The following is a 12,859-nucleotide window of genomic DNA, read 5'->3' on the forward strand; positions in this document are numbered from 1 at the left end:
TTAATGTTTGTAGATTACATAGAAGACATATTGCCTCAGGTAGTCTCTTTATTTTGCTATGGGATAGTGGCACAGAGATTGAATGGAAAAATGCACTCTTGATTATTTTCAAACTTAGCTACTTATTACACTGGATGCGTGGCCTCTTTATACTAGAGTCATGGCTAAATGAAACAAAAATGAAACAGAATAATTAAAATGGGGGTTTCACAGGTTACAAATGGGTTTTGAATGCTTTTAAATAGGGAACATTTCTAAGGCATGAATGGACGTTTCTAAGGCTTCAATGCAGCAACTTCATTAGCTTCCGTTTCTGCCATTTTCTATTTCATCCTCCCTAAGGTCGATGGAACTCGCCCTCGAGTCAAATTCGGCATCATGATCAATGTAAGGAGATAGATCAGCAATATTGAAGGTGGCAGATACACCATAAGAACCAGGTAATTCAACCTTGTCAGCATTAGTGTTGATCTTTTGCACTATCTTAAACGGACCATTAGCTCTTAGGGACAACTTGACGTTTGGCTATTTAGGAAATCGTTCCTTTCGTAAATGTATCCAAACCAAGTCTCCTACCTTAAAAGTCTACCATCTTCGATGCTTGTCACGTTGAGCCTTGTATCTTAAATTCTGCTTTTGGATTCGCTCGCGGACTTGCTCATGTAACTTCTTAATTTCCTTAACCCTTTGGTCAGCATCAGGGCTATATTACTGCTTATCAAGTGAAGGGGTCAAGTCTAATGGACTAAGGGGACGAGTGCCATAAACAACTTCAAACGGACACTTCCCAGTTGCTTGGTTGACAGAGTTATTATAGGCAAACTCAACTTGAGCAAGAATGAGATCCCCCTGCTTCAAATTCTTCCTCATGAAACTGGGAAGAAGATTACCAAGAATCCTGTTTATAGCTTCAGTTTAACCGTCTGTTTGGGGATGACTAGTGCTGCTAAACTAGAGCTTAGTTCCCATCTTCTTTCATAGCGTCCGCCAAAAGTGGCTGAGAAACTTCACATCACGATCAGAAGTGATAGTTTTAAGAATGCCATGAAGATGCATAATCTCCTTAAAGTACAAGTCTGCTACTTGAACAGCATCATTAGTCTTCTGACATGGAATGAAATAGGCCATTTTTGAAAAACGATCCACAACTACCATGACAAAATCTTTTTGCCTTTGAGTCCGTGGTAAACCCAGATTAAAATCCATAGTTATATCTTCCTAAGGTGCTCTAGAATTGGCAGATGCATGTACAATCCAGTATTCTGACCCCTGGATTTAGTGAGGTGATAAATTCTGTATCTCTGTATATGCCTGTTGACATCCCATTCCAGTCGAGGCCAGTAAAAGTTCTCCTTCACTAGATCAACTGTTTTGTACCATCCAAAATCTCCAACTAATCCACCATCATGTGCTTCCCAAATTATAGCTTCTCTCAAAGAACCTTGTGGAATGGATAGGGTTTTGCCTTAAAAACCAGTCGTGTCTGTAGAACTGGTGGAAAAGTTGATTTACAGTTACTTCCCACACTCCTTAAAAATCAGGATCATCCTAGTATAACTCTTTAATAAAGTCAAACCCAACAACTTTGGTTTGCAGTGTTGTGAGTAGCACATATCGACGGCTAAGAGCATCAGCTACAGAGTTCAAAGTTTCAGCCTTATGCTTGATAAGGAATGGATAAGACTGTAAAAGTTTACTCTAACGAGCATGTCTACGGCTGATCTTCTGCTGGGAATTCAAATACTTGAGAGCCTCATAAATAGAAAAAAGTATGAACTCTTTATTCAGGAGGTAATGACTCCAATGTTGGAGAGCTCGAACAATGACATAAAATTCTTTGTCATAGCTAGAATACCTAAGCTTGGCATCGTTGAGCTTCTCGCTAAAAAAGGCAATAGGATGGCCCTCCTAGCTTACGACAGCACCAATGTTAGTGTTAGAAGCATCACAGTTAACTTTAAACACTTGGTCAAAATTAGGAAGAGCTAGGACTGGAGCTTCAGTCAACTTTTTCTTAAGCTCCTCAAAGCTTTTCTGAGCTTGCTCTGTCAACTAAAACTTCTCTCCTTTGGTGCAATCTGTAAGTGGTGTAGCAATAGAGCTAAAATTGTGGATGAACCTCCTGTAGAAAGAAGCTAATCCGTGAAAGCTTCAAACCTCCTGGATAATTTTGGAACTAGCCAGCTGTCAATAGCTGTAACTTTACTTAGATCAACGCGAACACCCTTTGCGGTCATGATGTAACCCAATAACACAACTTCACTAGTGAGGAAGGTACACTTCTTGAGATTTACATAAAGCTTCTATTTACACAAGGCTTGCAAAACTTGCCGCAAATGATCTAAATGTTCTTCTTGATTCTTGCTGTAAATAAGAACATCATTAAAGTACACAATAATAAATTTTCCAATGAAGGGTCTCAATACCTTATTCATCAAGTGCATAAATGTGCTAGGGGTATTTGTTAACCCAAAAGGCATCACATTCTACTCATACATGCCATCTCTAGTCTTGAAAGCGATCTTTCACTCATCTCCTGGCCGAATTCTAATTTGATGGTACCCACTACGAAGGTCAATTTTAGAGAAAGTAGTGGCACTATGCAACTGGTCTAGCATATCATCGAGCTGAGGTATCAGAAATCAATACTTAATAGTGATTTTATTGACAGCTCGGCAATCAATGCACATTCTCCAACTCCCATCCTTCTTAGGTACTAAAAGAACAGGTACAGCACAAGGGCTAATACTTTCTCAAACCAACCTTTTCTTCAATAACTCTTCAACTTGCCGTTGGACTTCGACATGTTCCTAGGGACTCATCCTATAAGCAGGCTTGTTAGAAATGACTGCTCCTGAAACGAAGTCAATTGCGTGCTATATGTCTCGCATGGGAGGCAACCCTGGTGGTATCTCATTAGATATTACATCTGGAAATTTTGATAATAGCAGAATGACTCCTGGTGGATTGGCCGACTCATCGTTCACCTCAAGCAACAGAATAAAGCTCATCATTTAGGCTTCAGACTTCGACACCTTGAATTCCTCTTTAGTCATCAAAGACACTAATGGCTTAGAAGCGCTAGATTCCTTTGAAGATTGGCTAATCTCACTGGGTGGTAAAGGCACTAGTGTGAACTTAACACCATCTTTCGTAAAAGAATAGGTATTTGCTCGCCCATTGTGCATAGCATGTCGGTCATATTGCCATGGCCTCTCCAAGAGAAGGTGGCATGCATCCATGCATGGGAACAACATCACATAAAACTTCATCACAATATTGATTCCTAATAGAAAAGGTCACAAGGCATTGTTTAGAAACTTTTACCTCATTCACTTTGTTGAGCCAATGAAACTTGTAAGGTTACGGATGATCTTGTGTTGGCAACTTCAATTTCTCCACCATGTAGTCAGATACTACATTTTCACAGCTTCCACTATCAATGATGACATTACAAAATTTTTCTTGGGTTATGCAACGACTGTGAAAAATGTTACGTCATAGCCAAGGTTCTTCTTTGACTACAGTTGTATGCAGACTTCGTTTAAGCACCAATGCTGCTCCCTGATCAGCAGGCATGACCTCCTCGTCATACATGGGATCAGTGCCGTAGAACTCAGAGTCCTCCTCATCTTCTTTAAGTGCTTCATACTCTGGTCCTTCCCTAATGGTGACAACCCTTCAAGTAGGACAGTCCGCAGTAATGTGGCCAAATCCTTAGCATTTAAAGCATTTGATTACTTTAGAGCTAGATTCCTTGGCAGCATTAGATGGTGGTTTAGGCATAGTGATAGAATGCAGCTTACTTGAGGAGTTAGTCTACTGAAATTTTGCCTTACGGCCTTCTGGATAACCCCTATAGGACGATGGCTGGAAAGTAGATCTCTTGGGCGTCTGCTTCTCAACACGCATGGCTAGACGGATGACATCATCCAAGGTCCAATATTGCTGAAGCTGGATTGGACAACTGATATCTATGTTTAAGCCTACAAGGTACCGGGCTATTGTTTGCTCCTCATTCTCCTGAATGTCACACTTCATCATGAGCTACTTAAATTCTCTGGTATATTCTTCTACAGATAAAGATCTCTGTCAAAGATTTTGTAGCTAGTTAAAATTATCTTGGTAGTAATGATCTAGCAGAAATTTCTTGGTGAGCTAGCATTTCATTTTCTCCTAGGTCTCAATCTTGGGCTTTCCCTCACGTTCCTGCTTCCTTCTGAGGTTTTCCCACCAAATAGAAGTATGTTTCTTGAGTTTAAGGGCGACAATTTTGACTTTCTGCGCATCTGAAATCTCCTTGTATTCAAATACTCGTTTAACAGTTTGCAGCCAATCTACAAACTCATCTGGCTACAAAATCATCTGGAATGTCTACCTTGATGTCATTAGGGCAGAATTGTTGTTGTTGTGGACGACGGCGGTTGTCAGTGGATGATAAAATACTGCTTCCTAAATCTCCCTCTAAGTTTTCTCTGTTGTTGTTTAACAGAGTTCGCTGCAATTCCACAGTGGCTTCCAACTCTCGTATCCTATGTCTCATCTCTTCCATCTCAACCTCGTGCACATGCCTATGTCTTGAAGGCATTTTGGATAGGCGTCAAGGCTAGGGATATTGGAAAGATTGGGATGCAGATGGAAATATTGAAAGGATATAGGGGTAGAATAGGATTTTTAGAAAAGATAGGGGCAAAATGAAAATTTTTGACAGTCTAGGGGTAAAATGGAGATTCTGAAAAAAAATAAGGGTCAAACTACAATTTATGAAAAATATAGGGGTCAACATGGAATTTAGGTAAAATTAAGGGGCAAAGTATAATTTCAGGAAAGTTTAGGGGTCAAAATGAAATTTCAAAAACTTTGGGGTCAATATTGAACTATGGAAAGATTTGGGGCAAAAATATAATTTCTTGAAATATGGCTGATTGTGAATAGTGATGTGGCAACTGTGACACGTGGCATCGAACGATTGGGCTGACCTGTCATTGACCAGTTATAGAGATGACGTGGCAGATGACATCATCGTCGTCTTCCTTCAATTGGCGCGTGAATTGGCGGTGAGGCGAGTGGGCTTCCAACGATGGCGCGTGTATGTTTTTTCAATGACAGGGAACCTCCTGTTCCACATTTTCGGACCTCCTAAGTACGATAATGATGTCAGTTTTTCGAGAAAACACCTGGATTACAAAACGCGAAAATGTTAGGGACTCCTCCACTGAATCTCTCTCTTCTCCGGCGTACTTTCTCAACTGTAACTTACCCTCTCGCTCTCTGGACCTGCACTGATACCAAAATGGCACAGAGACTGAATGGAAAAATGCACTTATGATTATTTTCAAACTTAGCTGCTTATTACACTGGATCCGTGGCCTATTTATACTAGAGTCATGGCTAAACGAAACAGAAACAAAACAGAAGAATTAAAATAAGGGTTTCATAGGTTACAAACGGGTTTTGAATGCTTTTAAATGGGGAACGTTTCTAAGGCATGAATGGACGTTTCTAAGGCTTCAATGCAGCAACTTCATTAGCTTTCATTTCTACCGTTTTCTATTTCAAATAAGTCAAGGTATCGTAAATGTATGAGATTTCTTATAGAATCGAGTAACTCCACAACATAAATAGTGTTACATAGAGATAAAAATCGCAAAAAATTACGCTTTGACAATTGATCAAGTGTTACATTGCTCCAACTCCAACTGAAATATTGATAAGATCCAAGAGGCATGAATGTCCGTAGTTTTCTACTTTTGTGCAGATGCACAAATTGTATAAATTTATTATACCCTGGCACTAAAAAAGATAAGTGACGATTTTTTTTCTAAAATATTCAGCACTCCTTCATCCTCTTACCTTGAACAAAATTCTCCATATACAAAATTTCCCAAATCATTAAGAAGGTCAAGCATAACAAAATGTGTTTCGTTTTGCATGGATTTTTTAAAAAAAGACCTTAACACAAGTTCCTGGAAGCATTCATTGTCTCCCTCTTCAATTGCCATATCTAGGTGTGAGACTTGTAAGAAATCTTGAGCCATCCATAATAGAAATAACTCCTCCTTATTAAATTCATAATCTTTAGGATATAATGAACAATAAGCAAAGCATCACTTAAGATGAGAGGGGAGACGATGATAGCTCAATACCAAAGCGGGAAGAATATTGTTATATGAAATGTTCCATATCTCACTTGACAAAATGGCATTCCATTCCTCCCAAGATAATTTCTTATACAAGAGACTTCCAATTGTTTTCAAGGCCAAAGGCAAGCCTTTGCACTTCTTAACTATCCTTCTACCAATTTCTTCAAGATGAACAAGATTTGTTTGAGGATAGAAGTTGCAAAATGCATATTTAGTAAATAACATCCAACCATCTTCATCTGGTAATTGACATGGGTGGTGTATTTGATCTAAGTGGGCAGCCAAAGCAACATTCTTATTACATGAAGTGACAAAAATTCTACTTCCTATAGCCCCAACAATGAAAGTTGCTCGAAGAGCTTCCAATGATATATCATCTTCACACCAAACCTCGTCAAGACCAATAAGGAATTTCTCCCCAATCAACTTCTTTAACTTATTTTAAAGAATATTTAAATCTTCTATGTCATCATTAGACATCACAATTGCCTTAAAAATAATTTTTGTTAACCTCAAAATATCAAAGTCATCGAAAACACATACCTAAACTCTAACATCAAATTCACTCTTCACTCATGGATCATTATAGACAAGTTGAGTAAGGGTGGTCTTACCCAATCCACCTATGCCCACTATAGAAATTATTAAAAGGTGATTGTCATTTAGCAACCAATTAATGATTATTTCTTTGTCCTCATCTCTGCCATATATTCCAACTTCATCCACCAAAGAAGTTGTCTGCAACTTCATGATTGATCCAACACCACCTTTACCTTGTTTTAATCCTTGATTAATCTTTCTACCCGCTAGAAATTTGAGGTTTTCCAGTACTTGTTTCATCCTTGATTCTATCTCCATGCCAAATGAACTAGCAGAAGAATTGTAAAAAATTTTGTACCTTGCTAGTAACAGTAGCTTGAGTTTCAGCTTCTTTGGAGACATTATAGTTAATCTCGCCCAAGACATCCTCAGCATCTCTGAGCTCACAAAGCCAAGCCTTCACATTTGGATCGCTGAACTGCTTATCCTCTGCGTCATCAATGACACTATTGATGGATACTAGAGTCTCCTTCAATCCTCTTTTCTGGAAGTAGTCAATAACTTCATGAGAAGCCAACTTGTCAAAAGCCACGTGAAGGAAGGAAGACAGAATAGCACCGCCAACAAGTTCCGCAGCCATGGTATGGAGTAAAGGAATCAAGAAGAGACAGGGATGACACAGAACAGAAAAAATGAGCGTGACGCCTGATGCCAATGCACGTGAAAGCTAATAGCTCTTTCGCCGAATAATTTAACACAGATCGAATTCTTGAGATGCAGATACTGACATACAACAAGCGGACTTTACTTTTCATTTCTTTCTTTGTTTTTCTTTTTTAAGTGTTTTGTGGGTGTATGTGTGGTTCCAACAAGCCCACGCGGTTCACGTAACGGCATTGACTAAACTTTGTCTAAGGGAACAAAATGTAAATGACGGATTAAATGTCATTCTCCAGAGTGTTCATATGCTATTAAAATTTTGACTGAATTGATGACTCCTCTTTATAATTTACTCCCCTATTTTTATAAACTTACTTTTACTAGATTTGTCAGAGTCAAAAAAATTTTAAAACTCATTAACTTTATTTAGAAATTTAAGAAATTTTCAACTTTATCCTAATTAAATATACATATTTTAATAATATATTTTCTCTTTACAACATTTAATAGAAAGTAAAATGAGTAATTTATGACAAAAATTTAATAGCATGATTTATAAATAAAAAAAAATATTTTCTCTACCATATAAATGGGATTAGAGGTAGTGTTTTCACAAGTCATATATTCCTTCCGTACCATAATACAAGACATTTTTTAAAAACTTTATCTTATTCAATATGATATTAAATAACTTTTATATTTATTTTTTTAACGATACCCTTACTTTCTTTATTACTCTTTTTAAAAAATTATGCACTGAATTTTAATTACTATTATCAAAGCTTTTATATAAGATATTTAATGAGAGTATAAATAAAAAGATGTGAATATTTTTAAAAATTTAAAATTTCAACTAACATTATTTTCAAACTATAAATTAATTAACTATAACTTATATCATGGTTCATAAGGAATAAATAATAGTAAACCTTGCAATCATTTCTCTGTCTGTTTCTATTCTTTCATTATTAACTTCATTTTTTAATTTGAATTTTTTATTTTCTATATTTTTTTTGTGAAATTGCAATCAATATATCGTTCAGTTAAAAAGTTTCTATATCGTCCTATGTGTTGCATTAAAAAATGTAAGTTTTATTTTTCAAAAAAAAAAAAAAACTCAGTTAGTAGCTTGAGTGCCAATGTGTTTATAGATTGCAAATTTTAGGAAGGAAATGTATAGAAAAAAAAAACAATAATTGTATGTGCGTGTGTGTGTGTGTGTTTTTGGATGTTAAATCAAAATCATTTTTTAGTGTTAATTTTGTTAATAGTAATGTCTTTTATCCCACTAAAAAAATATCTTTTATCAAATAATTTTTAATTTTTTAATTTTTTAAATTGATCAGATTATGTTGTCAATGTCAATTACACATTTAATACTTAATAACATTACGTAAATAATAAATACAATATTATATTTAGGTTATAATATATAATTTTTATTATATTTTATATGATGGAAAATAAATAAATTACATCTTTCAGCTTCAAGGAGAAGAGAGAGGGTAAAATCCCCAAATAAATTCCCCGCGCGCGCGCGCATTTGTTTTGCGACAGAGTTATGAGTGCAGACAGCAGAGTAATTAAGAAATAAAAAAATTAAATAGTTTTGAAACATAAAAAACCAAATATGAATTATATATATTAATGAAATTCATTAAATATATTTTATAATCTTATTTTAAAAAAACATATAAATTTTTAAAAATACTCTTTATTTAATATAATATTATCTATGAAATATTACAGAGAGAGAAATATATAATAAGAAGGGATTTACCGTTTTCATCTCAAATTATAAATTATTTTTAAATAAAATTATAAGTAGCAATAAAACTCATTTTTTATTGACTGTCTGCCAAACGGGCTAACCAGAAAAGTGAGAATGGTCGCCAGATGTGTTAAATGAAATTTTCACTTTTTATTAATTTCTATTGATTTGTTCTAAAATATACAGTGTGATACTTTTTTTTTTTTTAATAGATACAGTGTGATGTTAAATGTTAGGGAAAAGTAACCAGATTTTATATTTCGAAATATTACTTCTTACAGATGATCGGAAAAGCTGTTGTAATACCAACTTCATGGGAGATGGAAGGAAAATTAAATGAATGATTTAATGTTAAAAATATTTATTGTAAATATTAAAATTAAAATTATTTTTAAAAATTGAAACCCATATTTTTATTAAATATTTTACTGAAAATATTGCATTTTAGATTGTATTTTTGTCAGAATAACTTGAAAAAAAGTTTTGACCTGATCGGCGCGGTGAATTTGGCTAAAGATCTTGTAATGCCTTAGCGGTTAAGGTGAAATTAAAAAGGAAAAAATTTTTAATGAGAAACGTAAAGCTTTTAAAATTTGAAAATTTTATTATTGAAATAAAAGTAAAGAGTTAATTGAAATAATTTTATTGTTCTTGACAAAATTAGTCATGTGAACAATTCGTGTAAGAAAATTAATAACTTTTTTATATAAAATAAACAATTAACATAAGTAAAATTTATAACTTTTACTAATAACATAACACTAATATAAATATAAATAAATAAGTTAAATACATGAACAACTTATATAAAAAAAATAAATAATTGATGTAGGTAGAATCAGAGTTGTAAATTTATATTAGCATTATACTGTTCATTAAAGTTGTAAATTTTACCCACATCAATTGCTCATTTTTCATATATCAGTTATTAATTTTTTTATATGAGTTATTCATACACCTAATTTTATTAAAAATAATAAAATTATTTTAATTAATTTTTTAATTTCATTTTAATCTCTTATATATACAGTGAAATTTTAAAATTTTAAAAGCTTTAATTAAAAATAAATTGAATCAGGGGTCCTCGTTAAATTTTTCGAATGGGAAACCATTCGAAGCAGTACTTTTTTCTTTTTCCTAAAAAAATTTGAGGCAAATATCACTTGGCAGGGATTGACGTGAAAAGTCAAATTCAATGCTCCTTATCATAAATTTGTGGCGGCGGTCCTCTCTATCATCAAGATAAGATTATCCCTATTCCTAGTCATACTTGTGTCATTTTGGTTTTTTTTTCTTAAAAAAAATTTATGTGGGACCCTTAATCAAAGATAATAAAAAAAAGATTCCTAATTTTTTGAAATTTTACTAAAAGATTCATACACAATTTCATTTGAATTTATAATAAAAATAATAAAATTATCCTTATTTAAATGAACAATATAAATAATTTGTTCGTTCTCATACTATATATTGTTCATTTATTCATAAAATATTATTCATTTTTTTACTTCACTTATTTATAGTCCTGCTTTCACTTGAATTCATGTTAGGGCCATAAACAAGTAAAGTAGAAAAACGAACAATATTTTATAAGTAAATGAACAACATATAATATAAAACAAACAAGTCATCTTATCATAAAAACCAACACTTAAAATAAAATTAAGTGAAACTAGAGCTATAAACAAGTAAAGTAGGAAACGCACAATATTTCATAAGTAAATGAACAATATAGGAGTGAACAAGTCATTTATGGTGTTCATTTAAATGAGGGTAATTTTATTATTTTTGTCACAAATTTGATAGAAATTCCTTTCAAGTCCTTCAGTGAAATTTTAAAAATTTTGAAGTCCTTTTTTTTATTATTTTGAATCAAGGGTCCCCACCTGAAATTCTCTCTTTTTTCTTTTACCCATGTTTGAATTGAAAGAAAAATAAAGAAAAACATAAAAGAAAATGCTCTTAAGAATAGTAAAAAAATTACTATCTTTAAAAAAATTTCTTTTTTTATTTTCCCTTTTTCCTACTTTCTTTCTACTTTTTCCGCAATGTAAATTAATTTAAATATCTTTTTATTAGAGACAAGTTTCATGGAGGCAAAGGTGACATTTGTATTAGAGGGAGCAATTTCTTTTGCATCACATCTTCACCCACCTTGTCCAAGACTATGACATATTTCCACTAAGTTGACAAAGGCTAAAACTTGTATCCAACGTCTTGAGGAGACGGTTACCTACTCCAAAACTAAGCACATGTTTCCAATGACTTGAGAAGACCGTCGTTTACTCCACAAGACTTGTGACTTTCCTTGGCAACTTAAAAAGAAGTCCATTCTATACATAGGTGAGAGTTAGATTTAATAAAAATGACTAGTTTATTTTTCATAATGTATTTAACTAAAATTTGAATCTTTATTAAAAAAAGCATCCACATTATATGCTTGATCGTGCCTCAAATAATTTTTTTCAATAAAAGAACACATGCACATATATTCTTCCAAATATATGTGCTTTTCCGTGAAGAAATTTCCATTGCAAAGCCAGAGAACCAAAAAGCATCCTCAGATGCTCCATTCACAATGGCTTGGTTTGCGAACTCAACTGACCGTGTGAGAACATCTATTATTGCTCCCAACAAGAAAGAATATTAGAGTGAATTTTAAATTTTAATATATAAATGTTACTGCTAAAGAAGTTTAGTTTTACTGTTAAAATTAATTCTCAAGAAAAAATATAACGTGTTATTATGTGTCTGAATCAGAGTGGAGGAAGCTTTAATTTACCCGTCAATAACTTAACTCCGTGAGATTCCAACGTCTATGATGTAAACAAGAGTACTGAGAGAATGTAGAAACACACCTGGTTCAGGTGGAAACTCTGCCCCATCAGCATCTGAAACTTCCAAGCAACACAAAGAATTGTGATTGTGCAAGCTTCTTTGTTCATGGACATTGATGTGGCTGTGGAAGTTCAACAGAAAATAGAACAAGGCTGTTTTCAAACATTCCAAAACCAACGAGCAAACCCTTTGTGTATATTGTGATTGGATCACCCACAAGCCCTGCTAATCACAAGGCAAAGAGATTCTAATAAACTATGCAGCACCATCACTGAAATTCAATTCACATTGATGCAACAAACAAATGCAAGATGCATGTGAGATAGTGGGTAAAGCAGAAGGAACAAAACCTGGCAATGAAATATGTTTTCCTAATGCATAAAATTGAGAGGCAACATTTGAGTTGAGCGTTTGTTCTTTTAAAGAGAACAGAGTTGAACCAGCAAAAAGCTTCTTCATGGACTTCATTTGCGATGCTTTAGATTGAGAACCCGAATGCCAGAGTAAGCTCATATTTCCATTGCTCTCAACAAGAATAATGCCAGAGTAAATGCTGCAAAATTCAGCAACTGTTATGGTTTAACGAAGTTCTTAGTGTAAATTATGTGTAATGAAATGTCTTTTATTATAATTAGAAGCATATATGCAATTGTGTGCTGACCAACAATACAAGAAGCATTTTTCCTTTTGGTAAGTATATTTGTTATACGTGGCATGCATTGCACAAGTTTATAGACACACATGCAAGCTCCTTGGGCTAGATAGATATATGTTGGTGAACTCTCTGGTTTTTCTATGGAATGGACAATATTCACCTCTCTTCTCTCACTCGTTACCGTTTGAATTTAAGCTTTGAATATAGAAAACTAAAATTTGTCGACACAAAGTTATAAAAGCGATTTAGAGA

The 12,859-nt window shown here is 33.9% G+C and overlaps 1 protein-coding gene across 13 annotated transcripts in view; it reads right to left on the reverse strand.

Annotated features, from left to right (window-relative positions):
* Nucleotides 1-12,859, reverse strand: part of LOC129315317 (putative disease resistance RPP13-like protein 1) — a 40,354-nt gene that overhangs the window by 12,102 nt on the left and 15,393 nt on the right. For 2 of the 13 annotated variants that reach the window (XM_054958933.1, XM_054958926.1), the window contains exons 4-5: nt 11,973-12,174; nt 7,042-7,388 (exon numbers count right to left, since the gene is read on the reverse strand). The exons of 6 other annotated variants lie outside the window; for them this stretch is intronic. The gene's annotated coding sequence lies outside the window, so the exon portion shown is untranslated. Of the gene's footprint in view, nt 1-3,327; nt 4,733-4,979; nt 5,178-7,041; nt 7,389-11,200; nt 11,448-11,972; nt 12,178-12,302; nt 12,499-12,859 lie in introns of those variants that run through there. 5 more of the 13 variants (XR_008594451.1, XR_008594452.1, XM_054958927.1 and 2 more) reach the window with 5 other exon arrangements.

Source organism: Prosopis cineraria, unplaced genomic scaffold (genome assembly GCF_029017545.1).
Source record: "Prosopis cineraria cultivar Desert tree isolate PC_DT_omini unplaced genomic scaffold, ASM2901754v1 PC7, whole genome shotgun sequence".
NCBI classification, from domain to species: Eukaryota; Viridiplantae; Streptophyta; class Magnoliopsida; order Fabales; family Fabaceae; genus Prosopis; species Prosopis cineraria.